This window comes from Cervus elaphus, chromosome 8 (assembly GCF_910594005.1).
Source record: "Cervus elaphus chromosome 8, mCerEla1.1, whole genome shotgun sequence".
Taxonomy (NCBI): Eukaryota; Metazoa; Chordata; class Mammalia; order Artiodactyla; family Cervidae; genus Cervus; species Cervus elaphus.
The window spans coordinates 46,038,745-46,053,880 of NC_057822.1; the positions used below are offsets into that span (position 1 = coordinate 46,038,745).

Below are 15,136 nucleotides of genomic sequence, written 5' to 3' on the forward strand. Positions count from 1 at the left end.
TTCCCTTTCCCTGGGTTTCTGCTCCCCGGGAACTTTGGAGTTTCCAGAGACCAATGGGACCCAGGCTTTCCTTTGTGCTCTCATGACTTTTAAAAGTCATTTTCCTCTGCATTCTAAATGTGAAATATTATTGTCTTTTTAAAAATTATTATTTGGTAAAACACATCTGTAGCCTTATATTTGCAAAAGCAAATACCTTAAATTGTCTAGAATGGATTTTTGTTTAAGGATACTCACTCTGGGCAATGGAGTTTTGGGATTATTGCAACAGCTATTTTTAGTGCCTCAGGGTAAAAGATTAATTATCTTCCCAAAAGATAATAGAGACAGCAAATATGGAAATATCAAACATCTCTCATGACTCCATTAGAGTAGATTTTAAGAAAATATTTTGATACTGATGATTGCATTTTTGTGGGAAAAGAATAAAAGGTTTGCAAGACCAAATAGGGGCTGGAAGTTCAGGGAAAAAAAACTGGAGCCCTGACTCCAGATTTGGGTGCATGATGAGTTTTAAAAAATAGAGTCAACTTTGTTAGTTGTCTAAACCAAGCCCATACTGAAAATCGCTGGATATTTAATGTGAGCAGTATTTCCTTTGAAGTTATTTTATAACTTATTTTTTGCCAGTGGAGGAGCAAGAAACATACTAAACGGTTAACATAGTCTACATTGTCATGAATAGACCAGAGAGATAAATGGCTGTGTTCCAAATACCGTAATAAGTTCTTCACATGGGTTTGCTTCACATGGGATGGTTTATGGATGAAGAGGGGCTTTCCCAGTGGCTCAAAGGTAAAGAATCCACCTGCAATGCAGGAGCTGTAGGAGATGAAGGTTCAATTCCTGAGTCAGGAAGATCCCCCGAAGCAGGGCCTGGTGATCCACTCCAGTATTATTGCCTGGAGAAGCCCATGGACAGAGGAGCCTGGCAGGCTACAGTCCATAGAATCACAAGAAGTCAGACACAACTGAAGCAACTTAGCATGCACACTTGCATGGATGAATAAAAACTTTGTTTTTTTAGGTCTCATTCTGGTTTATTGTAAGCATCAGTACGTGTACCTCTCAACCCAGTATTTTGAGTCAAGTAATTCAGTAGCAGGGACAAGAATTACAAAGTTCTTATTTCTGATTCCTTTATTTTGCATGGAATAATGAAGATTGAGTGCTAAAACTAAGAGGCACATAGATGTGATTGGGGAAGAAATTGCGATCATTTTTGGACTCATAGTCCTTAGATATAGTGATGCTCAGTAATATAGTAAAACTGTGTGAGCTTGTTCTTTTGAGGCTGTACTGAGTGCCGCTCATCAGGTGAGGCGATCAGACGAGCGAGATGTAATCACTGACTGCAGCTGGTTCTCAGGTGCTCCAAGTGTGCAAAAATCACAAATTGATAAATGTCCGTGGGTATTCTAACTTAAGTAGATTTAGTGAACTATGAATGATATAGGTAAGTGTTTTATCAGAACATAAAGTTATTCTTGACTTCTGATGCAAATTAATTTTAATGTGATATTGGATAACTTGGTTAACTACCTTCTTCTAGTATAGCAGCATAGCAATATCATGATAAACATGAAATAACTGTCCAGTTTATTGGTGAATCATTATAAAATGAATATGACAGTACACTGTTTTTCCTTTTTTTTGGATGGGGGGAGGTGGATCTTAGTTCCCTGACCAGGGATCAGACCCATGCCCCCTGCATTGGGAGTAAAGAGTCTTAATCACTGGACTGTCAGGGAAGTCCTAATAATATACTGCTGATCAAGTTAAAATGAACATAAAAGAAAAATTGGGGCCTATGAAGATACATGCTGTTCATCAGTGTAAAAGATTCAGTTCAGTTCAGTTCAGTCCCTCAGTCGTGTCTGACTCTTTGCGACCCCTTGGACTGCAGCACGCCAGGCCTCCCTGTCCATCACCAACTCCCGGAGTTCACCCAAACTCATGTCCATTGAGTCAGTGATGCCATCCAGCCATATCATCCTCTGTTGTCCCTTTCTCCTGCCTCCAATCCCTCCCAGCATCACGGTCTTTTTAAATGAGTCAGCTGTTCGCATCAGGTGGCCAAAATATTGGAGTTTCAGCTTCAATATCAGTCCTTCCAATGAACACTCAGGACTGATCTCCTCTAGGATGGACAGGTTGGATCTCCTTGCAGTCCAAGGGACTCTCAAGAGTCTTCTCCAACACCACAGTTCAAAAGCATCAATTCTTCAGCACTCAGCTTTCTTTACAGTCCAACTCTCACATCCATACATGACTACTGGAAAAACCATAGCCAAGATTAGACATGAGGAAAATCAGTCTTGTAGTGAATATTTTTTATGTTCCTCCCATAAATTGTAGAATATATATGTTAAAACAACAAGATAAACACTGAAATAAGCTAATCTTTTTTTTTTTTTTAACATTTAACTTGGTGACCTGACTATGTTTTTAAGATTTGTGACTTTCCTTTCTTTTAGAGATGGGAAGTTGATGGTGACCTGATATTAGAATTAAAATGAAACACCACTCAAGTTGTTTCAAGAATGATTGAATTAAAAATCCACTCGATATCCTAGTTCCTTGTTTCTAATGGAGCACAACAGAAATTTACAGTACTAACTCTCATAAAATCCCTGTCTTCTCCTTGTCTTCCTTACCAACTTTTATTTTTTAATGCCCTGAATAAAAATAAATCTATTTACATTTTGTGGGTCTTGTATATCAATGATTCCTAGGAAATTTCATAGTATTTATAATTAGATAATTTAGAATCTTCAGCACCTTGCTGCTAATTTTCAGAATAATACTTCCTTCCTGATTTATTTACTTAGGTGGTTTATTTACTTATGCTAGGGGCTTAGTTCATGTACAAAAACATCTTTAAGGAGAGGAAATCACTTATTTATGGAGGCATATAAGCATTATATTTCTTCTGTTTGTCCTATGGAGATGCAAAATTGATCTGAGCATATCTTACTTTTCTAATAATTGTGTTATTGTCTTTCATTCACGTAAAAGAATCCCTGGGGAAAGCCACTCTTAGCTAATAATTTTAATGTAAAGGAAATAATGAAAACAAGTATATTTATTCAGGTAGTAGTCCATTAGAAGTCTGTAGGCAGCAGCTTTTGTTATTTTAGTAAGAAGTGCAGTTGGCAGAATGATATTCAGTTAAAAAAAATCCTGATTGAGCCATGTTCCCTTTTTTGGTTGATATGAAAGCCATTGTTGTTTTGCTCACCAACTGGCAGACCTTCAATTATCCTGAATTTAGAAGTTGTTTACTATACTTTGAAAGTTTAAAAATGAGCCCTCCCTGAAAAACAAAAAGCTGGGTACTTGCCATTTTTTTTAAAAAGAAAAGTAGAATTTTAATGAAAGAAAAATCAATCCACCAATTCAATGTTGAGTTTATTTTCACAGTTTTGAAGGCTTGCTGTGTTTTAAAAATGACAGTAATCAAAGCCACCACTATTAGGCCTCCAAAGTATTTGGGCAGTATTTTGATTTAGGGTGTCAGAGCTGCAAGGGGGAGACCATCAGTAAGTCTCTGGGAGTGGATGGATTCCTTGAGAAGATTTGGTTTGAGGGTTTCAACCCCTCAGGCCTTTCTCTGTGGCTTCAGCAGCTGCCTAGAATATCTTGTCTTCCTGGCTGTCCAGGGTGCTAAGAGTATGGGGGCTCAATTCTCTATGTGCTGGGGGTTAACAGAAAGCCAGGGGATGGAGTCTGGGAAGGAAACATCGATTAAACCTAACAGGTGAGCTAGCAGTGCCCATGGCATGGCAGGGTGGCAGGCCCCCCTCCCTCCTTCCCCCTCCCTCCTTCCTCCCCTCCCTCCTCCTTTCATCTTCTTCCTCCCTTCCCCTCCTTCCCTTCTCCATTAGTTCACATACAAATACATCTTTAAGGAGAGGAGATTACTTAATTCCCCTCTCTTCTCCCTTTCCCTCCTTCCTTCCTTTCTCCTTCCTTCTCCCTTTCCATCTTTCCTTCTCTCCGCCCCCCCACACCCCCGTTCCATCTTCCCTTTCCCTATCCCATTTAGCTTTCTTCCTTTTTCCTCCCCTCCTTCCCCATCCATTTTCCTTCCTTCTCTCCTCCTTCCTCCCTCTTCCTTCTCACTTCTTCTGTCCTTCCCTCTCATATCTTTGTGCTTCTACCATCTGCCAGGAACTGTGCTATTGTGGAGTTTGCAGTCCAGTGAGGAATAGAGAAGATAAGTATTTACAGGTCCAGAGGGCCTCTGGGATGCTTTGCAGCAGAGGGTGGGGGTGAGATATGGTTCCTGATATCTCTCAGATTTTGGCCACAACAAAGATCGAGGATCCAGCATGCCACAGATATGGCTCTGAGCAGCCAAATGAATAAATAAGTAATTTTTTTTTTTTTTTTTAAAGATGGTAAGACGGAGGCTCAAGGAAATTAAGTGACTTGCCTCAGTCACTGAGAGGACAGTTTCCAAGCCCAGGCGCTTTTGACTATATCAGGTGACTTGCCATATTGGCCAGTGACATTTTAGGAGATTCACGTTTTAACTTAAGTAAAAACATTCTAAAAAAACGTAATGCTTACCTCTTTTATGGTAACTCACAATTCATGAATGCCAGCATATGTTTATACAGCACTTTATAATTTTCAGTGCCATTTAGCTCATGTTATTATAATTACCATTTTGTGAGTCAGACAGGGGATTTTTTACTGGTGGTGGTTTTATTCTGGTTTTGCATTTAAATCCCCATTTTATAGAAGAAAAAATAGGTGTCCAGAGAGGTTAAGTGAGTTGCTCATGGGTGCAGAGCCACAGACAACAAGTGGCAGCTCCAGGACCAGACCTGGATATCCTGATTCCCAGTTTGCCCTCTCTCAGATAAAGTGGCCTTCTGTTTGTCATGCACACCCTGTATTTTAGGTGTCCTCGTGCTTATAGGGCGGTTGCTGGGGTTGTATGAAACAGTTAAACTGGCACTGCCCTTGCCTTCTGGCAGCACATAATCAAAGTAACCTAAAAAGTTTTCGGAGTTTATACCTATCCAGGGAACTCTTTTCTTCTGTTGTGAATATTACCTCTTCAGCCCGTGCCAAATCCTGCAAACTTAAGGAGAACTGTAACTTCATTACAATGCACCCCTAACCCTATTTTCGTTCTCACACTCCAGCACTTCTCCTTTCTCTTTGCTTATGCTCTTTAACATTTGCTAGTAAGTTGGTAAAAAGGAATCTGCGAATCTCTTGGTCTCCTGCCCTTCTTTTGAGGAGGATCAGTGGCTTGATCTTTTCCATGCTCTCGCTTCTTATTTTTACCAGACACCTGGGCTGTGCTTCCCAAACCCTGGCTCATTCCCAGCACTTACAAAGATCTACCCTGGAGCTTCTGTTCTGCAAGCCCAGCTAGGCCCACCGCTGCTCTCAGGATGAACTTGACCTTGAATGCTCTAGCTATTTGCTTAATATGACCACTCTCAATAGCACAATCTTCACTAAACTACACATTTCTGGGAATGAGGAGGGGAAAAAAAATCCATTTCTGGTCTTCCCCTACTCTTCAGATCATCTGTAACTGTTCAGCCTAGCTACCATGGGATAACCAGACTTCCTGTCAGGAATAAGTGCTAAATCTCTACCATGGTTCAGTTGCCTGTTGATTCCTATGGCATTTTTCTGCTGTGGTTGAATATTTTACGGGGCTCAAATAGACCGTTTTCATGATTCATCACCAGGTATGTTGTGACTATAGATCTATTCAGTTCAAGAAACTGTTTCCTACTGAGAGCACACCTCGTATGTTCCAGGTCTTTGGCTCCTTTGTTACAGGCATTAGAATGGGAGTGCCATGTTTATAAGTTTGGTGTGCCGTTTTCACTTATGACATTTCCAAAAGATGGAAATCAAGGTACCATCAGGACTTCTCTCAATATAAAATATCTGAAACCAGAAAGCCATGTACACTTTTAGATTTAGCAGTAGAGTATATGTGAAGATGTACTGAAAGTAAGAATTATTAAAATGTTCTTAAAGAACCCCCCAGGAATTTAAACCAAAGAAAAAACCTCTGAACTAGTTGCCATTTTGTAATCGTTATAGCCATATTTGCTTCCATGTCTTGTAGTTTCTTAACAAATTACTGTGAAATCAGGTTAGTTGGAACATGAATAAATGTAGAACATAAATGAGTATACTTTTGCCTTCCTATTATGTGGCAACATTTTCTTTGATAATCAACATGCCCTCATAATATTGCCCTTAAAATCAGATATTATGTAACCTTAAATTATAGGAAACAGAATATGCCTGAAGGACAATTCTGGAATATATAATTGGGAGCATACAGTCTATAGAATTTCCAAGGGTGTTGAGCTCAGTGACATGGTACCTGGAAAACTAGGTCCTCAGTAAAACTTGTTGCAACATTTGAGCTTCTATCAGAAAAGAATACATGGTAATAAATTAAGATGGGGAATATGTTCATAATGGTATTCTTAGATCTTCAGTGGGTAGACTTCTTACCCCAGAGGATGCGGAAATACCGGCTAAACATAATTTATGAATAGCATCTGCTAGAATATAGCCAAACATGTTTAAAAGAACATATACATTTTCCCCTGTGTCTTTGATTATTGAAGATACTTTAGGAGGACAAACACTAAGGAAAAATCTCTTTATGCAAATATATTTCTGAATAGAAAGGAGGAGAAGTTTATTTGTGTTACCTGCTCAAGTTAATCATTTGATTCTAAACTCTTTCAGATAATGATTAAACTGAGAACATAATAAGAAAATATATACCAGATGAAATAATTTTATTCAGTGGCAGAAGCTCAGAACTGATCCCAAATAATTTCTCATAATGCTTTTCTTTCTCATTTGTCCTATTCCCCATGTAATAGTTTTAAATGGCATTCTTATGAAATAAATAACTAAACACCAACCATATTTTTTTCATATCCTGACCAATATTTTGGCTGTTTTTCAGAAGAATCGGAATTTTGAAAATTAAATAAAGGTTTCTAAAATACCAACTTCAGAAAGTTTTATTTAATTTGCGGAATAATTTTGTTCTCTCTGTTTTTTTTTCATAGGGTCTTTATTAATTTAGTCTAGTTACTTAGTGCTTATATTAAATAATCTAATAAAAGTCAGGGTTATAGCATAACGTTTCCCAAATGTGAAGCAGCATCTATTACATGAGACAAAATCTTTATGCTGCAAAATGTAAAAACCATGTATAGAATTACAAGGCACGAAATGGTACTGTATGCGTTTTTTAAAGTAGAACATTTTTGTAATGTAAGGGGGTAGTCAGCTCAAGAAAAGATTGGCAGACAGCTCTGTATCACTGTTGTTTGTTCAGAAAGTGCTCCAAAAATTCATATTTCAGGTTTTCAATACTAATAATATTCCGGATCATTTCTCTTTATACAGATATGGTTTAAGATTAAAGTTAATGTTCTAAAGAGTAAAAACCTACCTTGTTTGTTTTTGTCAATAATATTTGAATTGTTACAGGCAGAGCTTTCTCTGTGAGTATGTTTGTGTGTGTATGTATTTTTAGATAAATTCACTTAACCAGTGCAGCCTCAGTATTTATTCTCAATTGCCAAAATATCTATTTTTGTCCTATATTTTCTTTTGTATTATTAAAAATTCAGGATTAAGGTTATTGTAGGTTCCCAGACAAGTATGTTCTGAGATTTCATTAATTTGTGTAAGTTGTAATGGTACTTGAAAAATGTAAGAAATGCTGGAAGAATGCTGTTTTATTTACCATTTATTTTTACCTCAATGCAAGACATCTGAAATATGGATAGTCTTTAAAATCAAAGCTGAAAGTGTAGGAGAGTTTTACTAAGTTGTACTGGAATACTGCTAAGCTATGTATTCAAAAGGAAAGTGTGTACATTTCAAAAACCATTTTTGTTTTGCTTTGTTTTCTCTTTCCTCATTGAAAAGTCATTCCTACCACAGGTTTAACAATAATAACTACAATTTATGCCTTTATGCTGCTAGAATTTGATGATATACCACAGTCAGGCCACAGGTTAGAAACACAGGCTGAGTTATTATATACTGCTGGGTAGTGATTTCCTGTGAACTGATTTATGGATAAATAATTCTATGTTCTTATTATATAGGATAGACAGTTTTTAATTTCTTTAACAAAGCTTAGCTGAACAACAGAAAATTATATGCTATAGCACAGGGACACACCACTCTGAGGAGGATAAACAGATGCAATCAATGTCATGAGTTCTCCTGTTTTTAAAAGGGGCTTCATCAGCATTTGGTGTGTTGTGGAAATAAGACTGCCAACCAGAAGCCCCAGGGCTTAGTTACTCTGAGGCTGGGGTTTTGTATTGATACTCTTTTGCTGAGATCTTTTCAGGGAGTTATGAAATATGTAAACCTTAGCCTTTAGATATGAAAGCTAATGTTTCATTTTTTTTCCCAGGCTGAATTTTCATTTTGCTTGAAAATTAATGGTACCTGGAAAAATAATGGTACCTGGAATAAAAGAAAATTATTCATCAAGCTGTTCTGTAAGAATACAGCTGATATCTTGCTGGGTTTCTGTATCTGTCTCACCGATTGATTTGTAGACTTTATTCTTTAATACACCCAATATATATCTGTTTTATCAGCATCTATCTCTATGCCATTGCAAACTGTGAGAATTACTCTCTTATACTTTATAGGCGATCTGATGCAGGCCTTCATGAAATAAACATTTCTTATATTTGAGGTACAGGGGGTAAAACTGTCATTTTGGTTTATTTTAAGAATGGTTTCACTTAGGTATGTGTTTAGCAATAATAAGCTGCTCTACTCAATTGTGAGCTCCATAATTACAGGGATAATGTGTATTGGGTTATGTTTTCATCTTAGTGACTTATGCTGGAGACACAGAAGAAAAATTTGTTAAATGAACGAATAACTAGTGCTTAACATAAACTCTTTTGATGTTTTATTGATTATATTGTATTATCCTCAGAAGTGATCAACTTTCTAAAAACTTGAGTCAAATATTGATTAACTCTAATGTGTATTATCACCACGCTTGTTTTCACATAGTTAAATAATACTAGTGATATGAATTATGCATTTACTGAGAAGAGTATTTGGTGTCTTTAAGACAGGTTATAAACTGATAAAAATAACAAATACAAATGAACACAAGCAAGTATTGATATTTCTTTTTGTGATATGTTCACTCTTTGGCAGAAACACTGCATTGAGAGAGTAAAAAACTGGTTTCCATTATTGCATCTTTTTAATTTTAGACAAAAATCACCTCCATTCACAACCTAATTTTATGTCACTAATGGGAAATTTACCTGCAGTTGTATTTTGTTATTTGGTCTAAAGGCATCACATGAAGAATGGATTGGTCCTCTGCATTTTGGTGAAAGATTTGTCTAGATATAAACAATTTTATTTATATTATGCTCAATTCAATTGTGTTAACATCTGTATGAATTTCAGCCCCCAAATAAAGGCCCATAATTTGCAACTCAAAGACCTTGAAACTGCATCTGTAATAGTCCTCAGCACCAGGCATTTTGTAAATGTGTGCAGGCGATACATTCTTTGGAAATAGGAAAGATGATGTGGGAAACAGTGTTTATGTCTGAAATGGCACTGTTGAGGGAGATGATGTTTTTCTCAGAGAAGCTGGCTTTTTAGGCCCTGACACCTGTTTGCTTATTGGTCTCATATGTTCCTTTTTTAACATTAAATGTCACGACCTTGCCCCATGTGTGACTGTGGGGGGTGGGGTGCACAGCACACACGGGCAGAGCTGAGTGGGAAGGGAATTGGTCCAGTAGGTAGAAAACTTGTCAGATGGAGCCTGAAGCCTAGTCCTGACATCCACTGATGTCCTTGAAAACTCACTCTTTTCTGATCTTGACCTCATTTTCAAGTGTCATACTGACCCCATGCTCTCCTCTGAGGATGACCTCTAATGGTTTGGGGGGGAAAAAAAAACATCTTGTATACTGTAAAGTAATATAAAGGGATATTGTGATAAAATAAGCTCCTTCTAGGATGCACAAACCAACCATGAGTATTTACTGTGCAGATGTCTAGAGAAAGGAATAGCTTCAGGCTGCATTGACCAGAGTTGGAATTATTCTTGGTACATAATTTGAAGAATGCACACAGTTTCCAGAAGTGAAGGCATGGGATGAGTCCTCTAGACAAACGATGGGGAATTGCCGTTTATTGAGCGTGTACTGTGCGCCCGTTGCGTGTGTCTGTTGTGGCTGTGTGTGTGTGCTCAGGCTCCCAGTGGTGTCCGACTCTTTGTAGCCTCACGGACTGCAGCCTGCCATGCTCTCCTGCCCATGGAATTTTCCAGGCAAGAATACTGGAATGGAGTGCTATTTCTTACCCCAGGGGATCTTCCCGACCCAGGGATCGAACTTGTGTCTCTTGCCTCTCCTGTATTGTCAGGCAGATTCTTTACCACTAGTGCCACCTGGGTGTGTCTAGTACTATCTGATCACCATTAGTTTTCCTTATTTTTTGGACTGAGGCTTTAAAACCTACTCATGGAGTATAAGCATTAGAAAGAATTTTGTATACTTACGCTGTTTTTATTGAGATTTCTCCAGCACTGAGTCAGCTATCCCCTGTGGGTACATACCCTCTCTTCTTTCTTTGTCCTCCTTCACTGTACTGAAGCATTTCTTGGAGTCTGTGTCTCTCCTTAGAGGGAGTCAGGAAGAGGCTGTTGTGGTATAATTAGATAACACCTATCTGGATTATTTCAGCTCTTTTTTTCCTCCACAGAATACTTCCTTCTTTTAGTCCATCTGAATTCTAGTCTAGGTTTAAAAAAAAAATTATTGGAGTATAGTTGATGTACACTATAAAGTGAGCCAATTATACATATCCATCCATTTATCCAGTATAGCTTCATTGTCCTAAAGTTCTGCTTTGATGGTGTTATATCTACACCCGAGGACTTTCAAAGATGTATCTTCTTCTGACGTTTACTGGGCACTTACTGTGTGCCATCCCACTGCCACATTCTCATTTTAAGCCTGGTGGCAACCCTAAAGAGCAGGCATGGTTACTATCCCCGTCTTACAGACAGTGGAAACTTGCCCCAAGGCTCACAGCTGACAAGCAGAGGGGACTGGGCATGTACTCACCTCTGACCTCAGGCCTTGCTTATGACCTCTGACCCATATAGTGTGCTTGAGTTGGGCATCCAGGCCTTCCAGAGTTGGAACCAAGCTCTTTCCAGTCTTCTCTTCTGATGTGCTTCACACTTGAACCTGTGTGGCGTGTAGGCTACTAAGATGAATGAGCATAGGGTATTTGAAGTGAATCTCTGATTTCCTAGTGATGTGACTCAAGGTAACCCAGCCCTGTGTAACCTCCCTTTCCTCATGAAAGGAGCTGAAAGTAGATATCTGGGGTGAAGTTCTAATGGAGAAATTAAAGAGGTTCACTTTCAGTACATTTGATGGTTCAAAAAAATGAGACACTGAGAGGTGAAGGATTGCTGTACTGTTTTTGTTAGTTTTAAAGTGGGAGAGACCTGAACCTACTTGTAGGTAAAAGGAAGGCGAAGCTGCAGAGCAAGGCTGTGAGCAATGAATAAGCGTGGGGGAGAGCCAAGGGAATGGAGAGAAAAGGAGGGACATAATTGATGTATGCTCTTCCTTTGTGATTTAAAATAATGAGGGCCTTTTGTAGGCACTTGACCGAATTAAAGATTATATGATATTGAAGTCATCCTTGAGTAAATGTTTTTAAAATTAACTGTATTTGCCTTTTAGGGAGCATTACATGCATGATAAGACACTTCAGTTGTCTCTGACTCTGTGCGACCCTATGGACTGTAGCCCGCCAGACTCTGTCCGTGGGATTCTTGTCCATGGCAAGAATACTGGAGTGGGTTGCCATTACCTCCTCCAGGGGATCTTCCCAACCCAGAGATCGAACCTGTGTCTCTTACGTCTACTGCATTGCAGGCCGATTCTTTACCACGAGCTCCACCTGGGAAACCCTAGGGAGCATACATGTGTTAAGATAACGACTGTAAATTGTTGGATTAATGATATCCAGGCTCTGTACTGGGGCTTCTCTGGTGGTTCAGATGGTAAGGAATCCACCTGCCAATGCAGGAGACATGGGTTTGATCCGTGGGTCAGGAAGATTCCCTGGAGAAGGGAATGGCAGCCCACTCCAGTATTTGTGCCTGGAGAAGTCCATGGACAGAGGAGCCTGGTGGGCTACAGTCCATGGGGTCATAATGAGTTGGACATAACTGAGCAACTAACACATACAACAAAGCTCTGTCCTAAGGGTGCTATGTTCAGCCTCACAGTATTCATGTGAGGTCAGTGTTAATGTTCCATTTTACAGATGAGAGGATTGAGGTGCAGGGAAATGATGGAACTTGCTGTGGTTACATGGGTAGTAGGTAGAGGAGCCAGAATATGAGCAGCGGCAGTTTGACTTGCAAGCTGGAGTTCTTTGTCATTATGGTGTCTGCTTCCCAATTTGATTTCCTCAGTCAAGGGAGGTGGGAGGCATGTTCAGGTGGGAGGGGACATGGGTAAAACTATGGCTGATTGATGTTGATGTTTGATAAAAAGCAACACAGTACTATAAAGCAATTATCCTTCAATTAAAAATTGATTAATTAAAGAAAAAGAAAACCAATTCAGTTTTCTCAATTAACACTTGATACCAGCCCGAGTAATATTTCTGTCTGTTTTATACCAAGGAAGGAGGAGTGTATCTCAGGAAGGTATTTCCAAAGAGGGCTAATACTTTAGACAAGGCCTTGTTTGGAGGAAAGGCTTATTAAGAAGAGTTGCTCCAAGTCCCTGCCAGGCTGGAAGAGCGCAGCCCCTGGACATGGCGGGCCTGGCACTTCTCACACCTGTAAACTCTGGCAGGTAGTTAAGCAAAGAGCCTGACTTCTAGGTGCAGGTTAGTCAATATGGTGTGAAAAAGAAAAAGCACGCACCAGCTCCCATTGCCTGAAAATAGCGTGTGTCAGCGGCTCTCTTCCAAGACGCAGAAACCAACCTGTAGCAGCTGCTCTCTGTGAAGGCATTAAGTGGTGAAGACACCTGAGTGTGTCTGATTCCAGCCCAAACAAGGCTCCTTCCGCTCATCGAGGTGGGGAGAGAATTCATCTAAATGGAGATGAATAATTTCAATAGAGTGATTGTCTGTCATTTCCTGTAGAGATTCCCCCCCCCCACACCTACTTTTGTAAAAAATTAAATGCAATAAAATACAGGCATATTAGGTGTTCGGTTACCTGGATTTTGACAGTTTTTATGCCCATGCAACCACCAGCCGAAACTAGAAATCCCCTGTATGTCCCTTTCCTGTCATGACCCTGCTCTCTTGAGGTAAGCACATTCTGACCTCTCTTCTCGTAGATGAGTCTTGCTTGTTCTTGTATTTTATATAAATGAAAGCATTAGGAGATATTCTGTTGTGTCTGGCTGCATTGTGGTGTAAACTTGGAGCAGAACACTCCACAGCAATAAAAAGGAGTGAACACGACCCACAATAGCATGAATGAATCGCCTCTAGAGTTGTGCATTAAAGATTACAGGATTCACTGGCTTCGTGCTACCTTTGTCTTCTCAGTAACCAAATGACCCACACAGTTGTCTTCTACTTGTTTAGGAGTTGCTAGCTTTGTTTTTTCTCCCTCTAATCTCTTAGACACAATATCACACAATCTCTAACACAATAGCACCTTTAGGAGGTGGTCAGGTTATACTCCGGCTTCCCAGGTGGCATTAGTGGTAAAGAACCCGCCAGCCAGTGCAGGAAATACGCAAGAGATGTGGGTTCAACCCCTGGCTCAGGAAGATTCCCTGGAGGAGGGCTCACCAGCCCACTCCAGTGTTCTTGCCTGGAGACTCCCATGGACAGAGGAACCTGGCGGGCTCCGGTCCTTAGGGTTGCAAAGAGTCGGACACAACGGAAGCGACTTGGCATGCACACAACAGGTTATACTCACCTTATGGGCTATCACGATGATGGATTTTTAAAGGGAATTTGAAACTGTGGGGTGGGTTTTGTTGAAAAGGAAATATGTTAGACATGTCCCACATTATCTTTTTAGAACTTTGAAAAGTCAGAAGCGGTAGAGGAAGCGAGGAAGCAGCCCTGGCCTCTGCGGACGGCTGTCCGGTGGGCCGTGGATGTTCATTTCATGACTACTCCATGCTGTGTGCTGTGCACTTTTCATTGTCATGAGAGAGAATGTTAGGAAAACTATCCCCACAAGAAAACAGCTTTTCTTGGCAAGTGAAGTCTGACTGAAGGAGCCAGAACTGGAGGCATACGGCGCTATGAATGAGAGCTGTGTTGCTTTATTGGATCCGAGTCCAGGCTCTATTTATACTGCGGCATATTCAGCACCAGATTGTTAAATCTTAATACTGAAACAGTGCATCATTTTAATATTTTTGTTCTGTTTATTCCCTGTTTTCAAGCATTATGTCAAGCATTGCGCATTCATTGATTTCATCTTGGACAGGACGTGCCCTGACCAGAAAGTTCATTTCCTATGATTGGAATTTTGCCCCAAAGCTATAAAGCAGCATCTTGTGAAGCTTTTAAAGGTTTACTTGGGTATACAGGTGTTATCTCTCTTTGATGATAAAATATATTTTTTGAGAGAACAATGTAGTTGGAACTCACCTGTGTTGCCAAGAATAAAAATAAAAATGCTGTTCCTCGTCTGTCACTGAAGCATAGCTGTTTGTTATGTGTGACGGTTTTTGACATCTAGGGGACGTTTGGATATTTTTGTAGCATACAAATAAAATGTTTGTTTCCCTGTGTTGTTTGTGAAATGGGTTTCTCTTTATATTTTGTTATCAGTGTTATGGGTGCCCTGTGCTCCAGATAAGGTCCAGCTTGTGAATAGCCTAGCATTTTCACCATGCCTTGCTGAAGCTGTCCTGTGAATCTATCCAGGTCTGACCAGGATTTTTATTCTCTGTTGTCACGAGTGTTTACCATCTGTAGCACAGGGGAAGGCTACCACTGTCCTGTAAAAAAAAGCTGAGGAACTATCAAAGAGGGAAGAAAAGGAAGTTGAAGGCATCTTTGCTGTTTCTGATCTGTGGTCAGTCATTGTGCT

At 39.7% G+C, this 15,136-nt stretch overlaps 1 protein-coding gene across 4 annotated transcripts in view; it reads left to right on the forward strand.

Annotated features, from left to right (window-relative positions):
• The window catches only part of SATB2 (SATB homeobox 2), a 212,439-nt gene that overhangs the window by 79,748 nt on the left and 117,555 nt on the right, over window positions 1-15,136 (forward strand). The gene's annotated exons all lie outside the window — the stretch shown is intronic.